Source organism: Vidua chalybeata, chromosome Z, assembly GCF_026979565.1.
Source record: "Vidua chalybeata isolate OUT-0048 chromosome Z, bVidCha1 merged haplotype, whole genome shotgun sequence".
Taxonomy (NCBI): domain Eukaryota; kingdom Metazoa; phylum Chordata; class Aves; order Passeriformes; family Viduidae; genus Vidua; species Vidua chalybeata.
Window position 1 is genome coordinate 14919302 of NC_071570.1, and position 5690 is coordinate 14924991.

Here is a 5690-nt window from a genome sequence, read left to right on the forward strand (position 1 = left end):
TGGAAATCTGGTGGAGATTCTGCTCTACCAGAATGGAGAGCTTTGCTGCGTCTAAATATATTGGCACATCATAAAGTATTCTGCCAATTAATTCTGCCTGCAAGTGGGATTTCTTTGTAGGCTACCTACAAATGTCTTCTTTTCTTCAATTAGTTTTTCTGTTTCTTTGTTAGAAAAAGACAATAAAGGTTTTATATAATATACATCAATCTGAAATATCTAGTCAACATATAAGCCTTTGAAAAATTGATAAATATACACAGAGTTTTTTTTCCATATCAGAAATTAAGATTCCTGAAACCTACAGATGTTTTAGTTTTATGAAATCAAAACACATTACTGTCAGAATGAGCTTCTTTATACTTTTGACTAATAGCTGAGCTGTGTACCTGCAATAAACATAACATTAGAGAAAACACTGGTGAGCATTCTCATTTGCGTGCCTGCAGTGCCAAAGATGCCCATCTGACCAATACATCAATATAACTATAAGAAATTAAACTAGACCTAGTACAATATTGCCCTTATAAGATACCCACCAAAAAAAAAAAAAATAGCTATCTGTCTTCAATAGTTTCAGTAGATTGGGTGTTCAATACCTGAATCAAATGCCTGCATAAAGCTCTACACAGGCCAGCCCTACCTGATCACACTAGAAATAATCATCAGCATGGCTGAACAACCACGGTTTTTCAGTGATAACTTCATTACAGATTTCAGTGGGGCACAGTAATTTTCATATAGTGATTTGTCTGTAAATACTCATGGTAGGAGTTTTCAACAAATTGGCTGATTTACAGAAAGCTCTTTCAAGCTTTAAGGATTAAACTTGCTGCAGCTCTTCAATAATCAAAGGTACAATTCTTCATTATTTTTCTTCCCCTTGAACTTTGGAAATAGTAGACCATAGCCCAGCAGAGACATTTTCTCTGCGAAGTACTTAAGTGTGTTTCTGAAATTCAATAGTCATTTTCTTAGACTCATTATGCTATTGCCTGTAGTTAAATATCCAGGCATAGCTGTAGGAAAAAGAAAGTCTCCCACAGTGGAGAAAAAAAAAATCTATGAAGCCTTAACACAGTTTCTTCCAAAGATGATAGAAACATAAACACAGTGTAGAAAAAAGTATGGTTATATTCTGATATATTTACAACCCCACTTACAAGAGGAGAGAAAATTATACCCTAGGGACCAGAATATTGCTATGGCTTTGCTTATATATTTATTTTGAACCAAGATCCAGTTTCTTCTCTTGGTGCTTCTGACTCCAAATACATGAACCCTCCAAGACATATTTAAAGTTTCTTCCATTTCAGTCAGATCCCTTTTAACGGATTTTAATGGCCTAATGGGGAGGGAATGGGCATAAATGTGTTGGCCATCTGAGCCAAAACTGAAAGGAAGCTTGGCATAGGCCTATTATTACTGAAAACAAAATAGTATATAAAAAATAATAAATTATTCTATTAGGTTTGTATGGCCAGGTTTTTGTAGTAGGGTGACTGCAGGGATAACTTCTGTGAGAAGCTGACAAAAGCTTCTTCTGTGTCCAGCAGAACCAACGCCAGCTGGCTCCGTCACAGATGTGTTACTGACCAGGGCTGGGCCAATTAGAAATGGTGGTAATACCTCTGTGATAACAAACTTAAGAAGAAGAAGAAAATTATTGGGCAGTTGTAATTGTGGCTAGAAAAGAGTAGGTGAGAATATGTGAGAGGAGCAAATCTGCAGATAACGAGGTCAGTGGAGAAAGAGGTAGAGGAGAATGCTCCAGGGCTGAGCCAGAGCTTAGATTCCCCTGCAGTCCGTGGTGTGGCCCATGGCGAGGCACCAGTGCCCCTGCAGCCCATGGAGGTCCATGGGATGCAGAGATCTACCTGCAGCCCATGGAGGAGACCCAGGCTGGAGCCTGAGAGGAGGCTGTGAATCCATGGGAAGCCTGTGCTGGAGCAGGCTCCTGGCAGGGGCCTGCAGACCTGAGGAGAGAGGAGCCCACACCAGAGAAGGTTTCCTGGTAGGACTGCACCTCATAGAAGAGTGATCCACATTCGAGCATTTTGTGGATAACTGTTTCCCAAGGAATGGACTCACAGTTGAAAGCTGATGGAGAACTATCTCTTGTAGGAGGGATCGCACAATGGAAAAGGAGAATGACTCCTCTCTATGAACAGTGTAAAAAAACTTTTGATGAACTGACCGTAATCCCCATTCCTCGCCTCTCTGCACCACTGGGGAAAGTAGGTACAGAGGGAAGGGTGGGGAAAGGTGGTTTTAAGGTCTGTTTTTACTTCTCATTATCGTGTTCTGATTTTGTTAGCAATAAATTCAATTAATATCTCTTATTCCAGCCTGTTTTGCCCATGACAGTATTTTGGTGAGTGATCTCCCTCTGCCCTTATCTCAACTCATGAACCCTTCATTATATTTTCTCTCCCCATCCATTTGCAGAGGGGAGGGATAGAGCAGCTTTGGTGGATGTCTGGCATTCAGCCAGGGTCAACTCATTACAATTACTTTCTTCATTATAATCAGATAAGTGAGTTACAGTATTTGAAGAAACACTCAGACATTAGGTGGATGAAGCTTTTGCAACTACAATAAGTAAATATATCACTATTTGCTCCTTCCTTACTGCAGGAGGGTTCATAGCAGTATATTTCCTAGTATTTTATCCTAACTAGTTTTAAAAATCTTGTGACAAATGGCTAAAGCTTCAATGGAGAGGGCAGTAATATCTTATGGCTAAACTATATCTCATTGTCTGCATTAAAAAATAATAAAAGTCCCTTTTTCTCTGTTTTGAATGTCATCATCTTATTCCTCATTATGGATTTAGTCCATCTTGATGTTTTCATCTAGTATTTATCATCATATGTGAAAATATAGGCTATTCTTATATCTTATTCTGGTCATTGTTTATCCAACTTCAGAAAATTAGATTAAGATTTTCAAATACTGCAGGAAGTTTATCCACAGAAGTGCTACTAGAAATCCTCTCAAATCCTTTCTTTAAACCTATTGTATGCTTTGAGAATTTCAGTCTTGATTATGAATTTCTGTGGCTTCACCAGCTTTCCTATACTTCTCTGTAAAGGACCTCTCTTTATAAGGTCTGAATGCATGCAATGCTCATGCAAGGATTCTCAGTTTCTATATTTCTCAGTTTCTATTTCTGTAATTTCTACTATTCTAATTTACACTCTGAGCTTCATTATTTCATTTTCATAAGCCTGAAGTTTGCTGCTGAATGGTTCATCTGTCTGATCAAGCAAACCCAGTTACCTTTTTCCCCCATTATGATTTTCAAACCTGATTAAAATGGGAACCAGGCCTTCCCATGGTGTCTAAATTACTGCTAAGGTGGGCCAAATTGCACTTTATGACAATCTGATGCTAGAAAGACAAGATGAATCTTTCATCTTTGCTTTTATTACCTTCTAAATAGGATGCAAGAAGAAAAGTGCAGCCCAAATTCTATGTATTAGTGTAAAATGCATCTTTCCTGAAGTCATCAATCATCTGTTTAATGATTAAAGACACATTTAACAAAATCACAATGAAAAAGCATATTAGACTACATTCTTGACTTCTTGATTAAGTACATTAAAAATGCTGTGCCAGTTGCTCAGTTAAACCTTGTGAAAAGTCAACAGGCTACCCTACAACATCCAGAATGATACAAATGTATAAACTATGCAGTTTTATAAAGTTCTATTCCATAATCCTACTTTACCCTTTGAAAGTAAAAGGATAAAAGCAGCATTAAGAGAAAAAAAATATGTCTACATAATGGGGAATTTACATCTAACACCAGGTATTTTCAAGAAGTTCTAGCATAGTAGAATGTAATCAGAAATAACATATACCAAGATGCAAAAGACTTTTTAAAACTAGTGGAAAATAGTTTCTAATTGTGTTTATATGATGTACAAGACACCAGGAATAGGACTCATAGGAAGAGAGCACTGTCCCGACATTTTCCAAAATAATCCACACTGAGTTTCTAATATCAGATGAGGTAGAAGTTAGGTGGAACAATCTTGGCTTCATTACCTGCTGATGAGATACAAGTCCAGTGGATGGAGAACCTCTTAAGTTTTTACAAAGCTGAGTCACTTCATCGCCTGTCACAGCAGGTAGCAAAGTGTCATCAGCTATGATACTATCTCAGAATTACAGAAAAAGGGGAACATTTGTAATTTTCATGATAGCTCGTGGAAAGAGTCAGTACTGAAAGACATTAAGGAGCCTCTGGTAAGTACTAAAAGAACTTTCTTTCACATTGTGCCTGTGACAAACACTATCTACATTTTCCAGGTTTGCCTTGTTCTAAAGGAAGTACTGTGAACGATACAGAATTCGAAATAATATCTATTTACCTGACAAAAACAACATGGAAATCATGCATTTAATGTAATTTCTCAATATTAAGTGCCCTAGGTTTAACCTTGTCATGCTGAAAAGTGTAATAAACTCCTCCCAGCATGTTCAATAAATAAATTCCCAAATCTCACCCCAATTTCTACTGTATCAGAAGTATTGTGAGAAGCTGATTTTGATAACCATGCTGATAAAGCAACAGTTGTTCATAAAGAACCCATATTAGTAAGTTAGATTAACAGTGAAGTACTGGAAATATACCTGTAGTTCAGAAAAACTCAATTTCTCATTTAAAAACCTACAGATATTTCAAACCTGCAGGATTAGAGGTAGAACTAAAGACAGACATTTCTCTTTAACTGTTTTTATACAAGGTAAAGATCAATCAACAGTTCTTATCTACTTGATCAGGATCCAGTGAATGTGCATTAGAATTTAAAGAGGGCAGAGAAGGAGCTTACTTAGAAAGATCACCCCTATGGCATTAAACACTCTAACCAAAGAGCATAAGGGTAAGTGAAGAAAATCTGCAAGAAAGTGTTCTGAATGAGTGATCATAGAGAGATCAAAAAGACTGCAAGAATATGAGGCATAAAGGTTGATCCTTCATGCCCAAAGTGTTGGCAGTTGATTAAAAGGTTTCCAGGGGTATATTTTGTTAAGTATTAGTGAATTATGAACAATTATACCTCATAAATGTCCAATTTAAGAAAGACAGAATGTGTGAGATATGGAAAATATTTTCTAAAATACATTGTATCCCTGAAAAAAAAAAAAAAAAAACCAACTGCACCTTCAGAACTATGGTATTTAGTTTACAAGTGTTTTAGGATATCTCAAGACTTCTTGAAATGAAAATGCTCCATGCTAACTTCAAGGAGCCAGAGACAGATCAGTTACTAGCCATGCAACCCTCTTCACCTGGAAGAAGGCATCATCAGGCAGGGGTACAGAACAGTTCCTTTTATCCTAAAAAAGATGAAGAAAAACTAAAAGGATGTCATCACTACCACCAGGCAGGTCTAGGAACGTAGTAGCAGTGATACAAGATTGTCTGAAGAGGCAGGGCACTTATCAAATTTTGCAGACTAGTTCTGTGGTTAGTATGTCCTGCAACTTGTCCTCTAGGATGAGAGGGATGAAGAGAAAAATAGCCCTAAGTACTCTTTCTCTCCATAAGCAGCAAATGATTAGGAAGCAGAGAAGACCAGACTTCCAAGGGGGCTTTCCTTTCACATTAGGAGCATGCTGAACCCTGTAATCAGTAGGGGGCTATGGACAACCCAGCCACTTAACAACTTTGTAGATAC